The sequence below is a fragment of the Strix uralensis genome, chromosome 15 (genome assembly GCF_047716275.1).
Source record: "Strix uralensis isolate ZFMK-TIS-50842 chromosome 15, bStrUra1, whole genome shotgun sequence".
Taxonomy (NCBI): domain Eukaryota; kingdom Metazoa; phylum Chordata; class Aves; order Strigiformes; family Strigidae; genus Strix; species Strix uralensis.
In genome coordinates this window covers 9,055,225-9,065,069 of record NC_133986.1, presented here as the reverse complement: position 1 = coordinate 9,065,069, position 9,845 = coordinate 9,055,225, and positions in this window count along the sequence as shown.

Here is a 9,845-nt window from a genome sequence, read left to right as displayed (position 1 = left end):
TGACTAAGTGTGTGTGACTTTCTGGCCTGACAGCAGACAGTTATTCATAAGAATACAAGAGTTTGGGCTATAGAAGATGAAATTTCAAGTCTTGCTTCAAGCCAGGAAGAATAGAAATCCTTTGGATATGGATCTTTTGCAACAGACTACTACTTGCTAATCAAGGGTATTTCACACCATCACAGTGTAGCTGAGGTTGGAAGGCATCTCTGGAGATCACCTAGTTTTACCCTCTGCTCAACTGGGGTCAGCTACAGCAAATTGCTCAGGATTGTGTCCAAGGGTGGAGACTACACAGCCTCTCTCAGCAACCTGTTCCAGCATTTGATTACCCTTAAACTTTAATTAAACAAAAAAAAGAAAAAAAAGACTAAAAATATTTAAACAGAATTTTCTGTATTTCACCTTGTGCCCATTTCTTCCTGTCCTTTCACTGGGCATCACTGAGAAGGGTCTTGCTTTGTCTTCTACCCACATCCTTATGAGAATTCATGCACAGTTTTACCTATTTTACTGTAAACAGATGAGGAAATTGTGTGGGATGCCCAGGTGCCTATCACTGCCCAGCTGTTTATCTTCAGAGGAAGACTTGTAAGTATTTATTTACTCTCAGTTCAAACAGAAGAACAAGAAGGCATTGCCTGGCTCAGGCTATGAGCCACAAATTGCTGGAAGCTGGGAGCATACAGTACAGAAATATAACTCTGTGTTTGGTTTGTTCTTGCATCTTGTCACAGTCTTTGGCTACTGAGCACTGTTAGGGATAGGTTATTGAACAAAACTGGGTTTTGGCATGACTTGTACATCTGCTTTTACTTTCTAAGACCTTAGAATAGTTTTAGAGGGATAGATGCAGCTGGATTTGCTGTAACACTGCTATTCCTGGTTAATCTGCATAGTGATGTTGATTTTGGGGTTGGACATTTTTTCAGCTTGCCATACTCTGAAGAGGCGGAGATATGTAGCCGCACCACGCAGAAGGGAGGATGGCCTATAAATGGTGGTCCTCTTTTGAACCAAACGGTTGGTGGCCAAAGCGACTCAGCAGCTCTTATAGTTGAACACTTGGAATAGCGCCCTCCTTCAGGAATATGTGCTCCTAGGTGTTTATCTTGAAGCTTGATTATCATAATTGTAAATAAAGGCTAATGTGTGTGTATTATAACTCAGGTTTTGTCTGCTTTTTATAGAGGGTGAAGTGAGCTTCCACTTGTACTTGCAGGCTTTCTTGATTGATGTGAAGCTATTTTCTCTGCAAGCAGATACTTCTCAGTTCCAAGCTCTGTTCAAAGTATGAATAATCAATTTCAAAAAAACTTAAAAAAAAAATCGAATTGCAAAGAGGTTCATTTCCTAATGCCCCAGGACAGCAAGAACTTCTGAGCTAGGAAATTACATGCCCTTAACACAACTGTTGACTCTTTCATTGAATGAAAGCTGTACATCAAGAGAGATCTCTCATTACATGATTACAGCACATATTCTCCCTGGAAGACACAAGGCACTTTCCCTTTGGGTCTTGCTTATGAATTTCTACAGCTTGGAGAACTGCAAAATTGCTCGAAAGTATATCTGCGACCAGTGGAAACATAAAAGGGGAAGAAAAGTTGCAGGACTTCACAGAATACCTGTTCACTCCCTGAAATGCCATGTCCCCGTGCATCAAGGGCTTAGCTTGCTTTCTGAAAGATACTGTTTTTATCACTGCACCTGATATTGCATCCTTTGGGATGAATTCTGCTAATTAATAATAGAATTATTTATATACAAAACTTGTCAGGTTAGCAAAGGCACTGGGATTTGGCTGGTCATTAAAGATGTAAGTGCATTTTAATGTATTGTATACTGTGCATTTTCCTTGCCTCCATTCCAGTGAGTGCCAAGACACCTTCCTTCTGCTGTGGCCTCTGTGTTCAGAGACTTTGGGTTTGATTCTGAGCAGGAGAGTATTTCTCTAACTCTGCTGTCTCAGTTATTTCATACAATCCTAAATGTTGTAATTTGTAAAGCAAATCTCTTTCAATACTTCCATAGGGTGAAACTAAGCTTAACATGTGCAAAACAACCCTTTTTTTGCAGTCTGATCCATTCCCTGTTCATTTTTGCTACTACTTTTGTCATCGTAACCAAACTCTGTATGTAAGCAGTTGTAAACACTTCTTAATTTTTTCAGTGCTATAAATTGCCTTGAAAGCTCATAGGATATAAATGAAGAGGAAAATAGTGGGTTTTCCATATGGTCTAAGTAGTATATGAAATTTTAGGAATGCTATTTCCCATTTATATCCATTCGTCTCTTTGAATTTCAATCTTTAAATCATTACCTTTTCTCTCAGGACTGCTGTGAGGCTTAATTCATTAATGTCCGTGGAGTGCTTTGAAATCCTTAGATGAAAGAGATTATAGAAGTGCAAAATATTAATATTAAAGCAAAAATGTGAACCTACAACCTCTCTCCTCTTGTCCCTTAGCTCACCTGTTCATGAAGATTTTTGTAGTCATATAAACTTGCCTTAGAATCGAGGCAAATACTTTGATGTACAGATCATGTGAGGTTGTAAATGCCCATTTTTAAAAATAATCTCTTTCATATTAACAGAGTTAATGTAAAAACTTCTTAGCAATGTTTTTAATCTTCTATTCACAGTCTTTGTGCTTCCCCAATTAAAATGTGGTCCTGGTTAAATCCAGCTGAATCTTGTAGGACTGCATCAGTGTTGAAAGATTCATACTGCTCTCTCCATAGGCTTCTATTAGGAAAACAGAAGTTCCTCTATCAGGTTTACGTAACCTCAGACTGTAAAATAACTGGTATAATGCAATCTTTTCAAAATGTATTGTTCGTTTTCTAGATGGGAACCATCTTCTCTGTCCTACCATCTGCACTGGTTTCTGTAATGTATATTCTTTATTTTTATATGATGATAGGATGATTCATGTTAGAATGTCTTTGGGTGATCTTTACTCCTACCTTCTGCTCAGAACAAGGTCAGCTGTGAGATCAGACGAGGTTTCTTAGGGCTTTATCCAGTTGGAGAATATTTTAGCCTACCAGCTTCTAGCTGGAGCCTCTAGATGAACTCAGCTGCTTCTGTTTCCATTACAATCTAAAACCTATGGAAGCCTTTAGTAACATTACTGAAATTAGTACCCCAAAATCCAACACTCCAGAATAACCTTCACAAAAACTGATGCAGATGTTACTATTGGGACACAAGGAAATTTTTTTTTTTCTGTCTTAATGATTTATCTCTGTAGCCACAAGATTGTCCATGGGCCTTCCCAGTTAACTTCTTTTTCCTTGCAAAGAAAATCAGGGAGAGGGCAAGAACTGTTAATGAGCCTGTGGGAGGTAAGCCAACAGCCTTTTCAAGACACTGGAGTACTGCATATTTAAGGACAGAGTTGGAGTAGGGAAATAAGGGCTGTCCTCTCCGCTTCTTGGTTTGGATATTGAAAGTCCTCCTCTCCTGGCCTGCTAAGATAAGGAATTCCCTCGCTGCTGTAGCCACTAATTAAAATCTGTAGAAAGCTGCTTTTCTCAGGCATTCATGCTCACCTCTTAATCCCATACTGGGCATCTCATACCATCTTTCACGGTTCCCAAGAGGAAAAGCTCAGTTTCCTCTCTTCTGAGTCAGTGTGAAAAGACTGACCTTCTGCAGAAGGTTTCAGTTTTCTCTCCAGTGCTGGTCTTATGGCTCCCAGCTGGGTAATGGTTTGTGTTATTGCAATCTTTACTGATAGATGGAGAACTCTTATCAGTGGGGAAAAAAACCCATCAAACCTGTATTCAAAGCTCTGTTACAACATTCATCGTGTCCAGATTGTCCAAGACAGAGCAGCTAGTCATGTTTTAAAAAAGACACCATTGTAGTGTCTCTCACCATCCCACTAGAGATCATATGAACTTTTCTGACTTATTTGCTGATTTATTTCAGAATTAATAATTTCTGCTGCTGCTGTGCCATTATCCTGCTCTTCCAGTTTAGCCATTTAAAGTCAGCAGAAAACTCTAGTGACCTCTTTATTTGCAGACAGAGCAGATATCTACAAGCCAATTGTGGAGAGTAGCTAGTTTGAATTTACATTTAAATATTCAAAGAAGCATATGTTTATTCTGATTTCTCTTTAAAGTTTAGGCTCTGAAAGTTTCTCCTATATTACATATGCATGTGTTGATACAATCTGGAATTTTGAGTTGATTGTAATATTGCTACTAGATATTAGACTAGATGTTCTACCACCACGTCTTCCTCAAAGAAGAATTAATCATTGACTTAACTAGAACGCTAATATGAATAGTTGTGTTGTTATGCATATGTTGATTTATTTAATTTTTTCAGCCTTCTAGGTCCCTTTTGAAAACAAGCTTAGCCAACCAAACTTAACAAGCTTTTACTTGAGTGTGTATAAATGTTAAGTAAACAAAATATTTTTGCTGCTTATGCTTGCAGTATTCAGCTTCATTAAACATGTTTATATGCAGTCTAAAACCTTCTATAGAATATATGACTAACTTGTAAGACAGATTCTGTTCAGATAAAAGAAGACATGGAAAATGTGTTTTGGAGACCTTGTTTGACTGTAGATCTCCCATGACACTTTCAAGGTGTCCTGTTCAAGCAAAACAAAGATCTCCAATCTTGAAAATTGTGAGGTGGGTAACAGGTCAGGTTCGCTTCTCTGAGATGGACCTTCCACCGAATAACAATTAATAACCATTTTGCACTGTGGGGTCGTCCATGGTTAATGGTGTCCCTACGGCCAAGTAGGAATCCTCCGGTTAAGCAGCAGTGGCAGGCTGAGGCAAGCGTGGTGTGAGGGTTAGGATGTCCCACTTCCTTTGGCAGCCTGAGAAAGGGTTTGTTTCTGATTAGGCAGCTAGGCTTCAGAGGCCAAGGAGACACTAACTGCAGAGACAATTTGAAGAATGCCACCACATCTGGCACATGTTCAAGGAAGATCTTGGGAATGCAGACAAACAACTGAGGTCTGCTCTTGGCCTCACCTGCCAAAGCGAGGATTGAAAAAGTGTCACCAAATTGCTTCTTCCTACCCCTGTTTTATTTTAAAGCACATAAGCCAATACCAAGATTTTGATGCCATGATGCAAAGTAAGTACTTGATGGTGACGGAATTGTAGTGTAGCAAGGTGCCACTTACTAAAAAATTCTGATATCCTGAGAGAATATACATACTGGTTCAAGGAGAGAGCAGGCTGCTTTGGCAGTGTGGGAGTACTGGTAAAATCTTGGAGCAATGGCTCACAGCAACCCTAACTGACCCTTGCAAAGGCTTTTTGTTGTAATAACGAGTGACCATGGAAGGTGCTGGCTGTCCATGGATACAAGCCGTGGATGAAGTTTGAGGAGATGCGTATTCTAGTCATGGAAATACAGAGTGACAACTCCGAGGACAAAAGAGTCGCTAGCTAACAATAACAATAGTTGTCTTAGAATATTTACACTGTAAATATAAGGCACTGTGAAGCAAATTCTTAGTTCGGGTAAACTGCTGTAGAGACATGGTTTTGTGACATTTTACTCCATCTAAGCAGCTGTCCTTATGAACCACGAGTGAGGAATCTATGTACTCCTTACCAAAGAGGTAGGGGTACCCACCTTTTAACAAGTACAGAGTGGACATAATTCTTAGAGAACAACTGTCCTTTTTCTTTTAAAAGTGTCATTTAAATTTAGCATTTGAACTTTCTCTTTAGTCTAATGGTTTTCAGATCACAGGAGAGGTAAATGGGTGAAGCACCTTCTAAGATGTTATATACCTGTTTTGATCCATTGATCAAATGAGCAGTTGATTTCCAAATCTGAATTTTATTTAAAGAAATATTTAATATTTGAAAAACAAAACAATCCCCGCCCCCCTCCCAAACAATACAACAAAGAATGACAGTATCTGGCTGTCCTAGAGGAAACCTATTAGCTATCTCAAGAGTTAATCTTTCAAAGATTATATTGGATTTCATAGAGCTAAATAGATTCTCAAGATGCATTCTGTTCCCAAAAGCAACAACTTTTCTTAATGTACATGCATTACACAATAACATCTTAAAAATGCAAAATAAGACATTTTTAAGAATTCATTGCCTTAAGTCAGAACTTACATGAACATTCAATTAGATTAGCTACAGCCAAAAGCTAAAAGGTACGTAACAGAGCCTGAAAAATTAATGAGGGCTTTGCTATTTTAGTTTAACATCCCTGTTTTTCTGCTCTCTAAACAATCCTACCATTGCAGCCATCAGTTTCATAACAGAATGTTTTACCAGACCCTGCAGCAGACACACAGACAAATGAACTCAAGGCTGTCCTGAAAAGACTGTGAAAACACCTCAGGAAATGTTGACTCTTACAGTCTAAGGATCAAAGCTGAATTGTCTGAAGTTAAATGGTTTAAATTCTTTAGATGATGAATTGCATGTAGCTGTTTATGAAAGTTTGTTTTCTAATTATGAAACTTATTTTTCACTTACTATAAAATCTAGTTCTTTAAGAATATGAATAATATTCAGTATTTTTAGGCATCTCTTACTGTTTTAGAACTGAACTTTCTGTGACATTTTGTAGTGTCAGAAAAAACGCACTTGCAAAGGAAGCCTCATATTTTCAAATGCTTATGGCGAAGCACGTGATTATGGCATCGTGGCTTTCACAGCATCTAAGTAGCCTTGTATTGCAGTGGTAATTAAAACAACGGGCCAGATCCTGCTGTCCTTGCTGAGATCACAACTCCAAAACACGTTCAGTATTAGTGTGCACATGCTTAATCATTGTGGACGCAGTGTCTTGAAGTTCCAGCTACGATCAAGCGCTGTTTTTGTTAGAATTACTATGGAGTTTGTGGCAAAAGGCAATCTTTGATTTAACGCATTTACAATGCATGGCTGGCATTTAAATTTTATCCTGTGGGAACCCAGTGTGCTTCCACGGTACCCGGTGTGGGCTTAGATGACAGAAAGGTGACAGATTCAGGAGTCCCGAGTCCCAGGCTGGTGCTTCTGCTCCACCACCATTTCATTTCTGTGAACATACTAAATGGCTTTGTCATAGGAATTGGATTGGGATTTGAATGATATTATCCCTAGACTAAAGGTGTGCATGTTACTGATTTTTATAGGACAATGTTACCCATTGTTCTGTAAGGACTCTTAAATAAGGGAATTACTACTGCGTTAATGTCCAATGAAGTCATCAAATTGCTCCAGTGTCAGTTCTCATCACTGAGATGAGAACTTGGGCTTTGATCATTATCTTTTTAGAGTCCAAGCCTGTAACTCAACACATGATTACTTTTACCTATCAAACAGGCTGGAACACATCAAAAGGATAAGAACCAACAAGAAGCGGAATAGCTTGTGGTTAAGATGCTGATGTTAGCTGGAGACATGATTTTGGCAAATTCCTCTCATCAGCTCTGTGCCATAGCTTTCTGATATTAGAGATTAAAATGTTGGTTTTGCCTTTTGTCTGTCTGGATTGTAAACACTGGCGAGGGTACATATGTGCAACACCTTGTATGTTAGTCCTTCATGCTACAACCGTAACATTTAATCAATAAAAATATGCCTTATGCTTCTTTAATTCATAAAATGCTGAATGTCTCACTAATCTGAGCTAGAGAGGAATGTGTATTTGCAGATGATCTTTAACTGGCAAGAGTAGAAGATCATTGTCCTTGCCTTTCAGTTGGGGAGTATGAAACCAGTAATGCAAATTTTCAGGCTCTTGGCATGCAAATTAACAAAAGACGTGGCAGTACACCTGTCTTTTCAAAGCTCAAAGCATCACACACGCACAGGAAAAAAATAAAAAAGGTTACACTTCTGTAGTTCTCTACAGTCAAGCATTCTTTCAAAGGGAAAATCCATCACTTTGAAGAATTTACAGAAGAAAACCTCCACAGCAACCAAAGCTGCAGGCAAGCAAGTGAAAGGCAAAATGCAACTGCTGAGAAAAATAAATAAGGGCCTTTACAGCAGTCCCACTGAATTGAAATTTTCCTTTATCACAGACTAGGCTATTATAACCTTCTTTTCTACCTATAGCCACATACTTTAAATGAAGATTTTTCTAAATATAAAAATCTTACAGTAGAAGCAGAGTTTCTTATTACTGTGTTAGGAAACATCTCTTTCTGTATTAATAGGCCATCTGAATTTGCCAAAGAATCGATTTGGCTTAATTTCTCACTCCTGTTGTCTGCATGTGAAACATCGATCAGATAGGAAAAATGGCAGTTGAGTTACGGAGTGATGGAAATGTCATCTTCCGCAGGCACCGGCATTCAGCAATGCTTGCAAAGGCCTTCGAGCACAGGCAAGACTGAGCATTGTGGCAAAGCCTTCTGCAAGCCACAATGTCCTTCAAGGTCTCAAGAGCCACAGCAGCCCAGGTGTTCGTGGCATCTTGTTTTCCCAGGTAAGTTTAAACAAAATCTCAGGCAACCTAAGTTCATAGACTTCTTTTTACAGATGCCATGCACTTTAACATTTAAATTCAAGGAATGGTCTAAATTAGATGTAAAATTTATTTACTGGCATTCCATGTTAGCATCCTGAATACTGGGCTGAAAGCTGCAGCTCTGCTGAATCAACAATCTTGAGGAGAAAGCTAAAAGCAAGGTAAGACTGTAGTCATCATTTTATCTGTGGGGAAACTGAATTTTCTTTCCACAAGGAGATGCCACAGAAAGTCACACATAGGACTTGCTGAAGTTCGGACATAAAATATCTTGAAATCCTGAGCTGGTACTGGGATGGGAGGGGTAAAGGCTGATGCTGCACCCAACACATCCTCCTGAGGAACAGGTACCAGTTCTCTTCACACTGACCTCTCTCAAAAGGCAGTAGGCAGTAGCCATCCTGGGCTTCCTGGGCTGTAGACAAGAGCAAAGAGCGAGCCATGACCAGCCAATTGCCTTCAGAAACCCACAGTTCCTTGGCACTACCTACTTCTGTGGCCTCCAGCCAGCCTGGAATTCAGTGGTAATGTCCCACGGTAATGTCAAAGGTGTCTCCATTTGAGGCTGTATCTTTCAATGTAAACCCCAGGCATTTTCCATCTGTGATGATATTTGGTGGAGTTTTCTTCTTCTTCCCCACAGAAGCTGTGTGGGTCAGGCAGGGCTAGCTCAGATACAGGGTGACAAGGGAACACATTGCTTGAGGCCAGCTGGGGCCCAGGTGTGTGCTACCAGCTACCACCACGGGCCAGTAAGTCGCGTTGGACCAGAGCTGGCTTCTGCTGAGCGGTGCAGAGCACGTCCACGCTCCCATTTCCAGAGCCGGTGTCGAGCTGCCCAAGCGGCTGTGTGAGGAGTGAGCTTACACCCAGCCGGCATTAGTAGTGCCGGCTTGTTAAAGCCTGGGAGGCTCCAGAGCAGGCTGGCTCTGCTCCAGCCATTTGAGCATCTGCACTAAGGAGAGGCTGGTACCACATTTATATCTTTTTTTTTTTTTTTAATACCTCCCTAATCAAGATGTGTTTGGTATCAACGACAGATTGCATTTACAGTGTTCCGTGAGCAACACTGCCTTGTGCCACCTCTTGAGCGGCATCCCGGGCCCCGTGTGCCCGTTTCCCGTTCCCGGTCCTGCAGCGATGCTCCCCCCATCCCAAGGCACATCCTGACCCCGCTCTGCCCAGAGCCCGACCCGTATCGCTCTGCCGGCGACCGCTGCGGAGGGTTCTCAGGGCTGCCAGTGGCTGCTTGTCTGGGGACCCCCCGCCTGGGCGGGCGGGGGCCTGCGCGGCGCTTGGGCTGGCCGGGCCGCCGCAAGCAGGTGGCCGGGGTCCGCCCGGCGCCATCTTCCCCCGCGGGGCTGC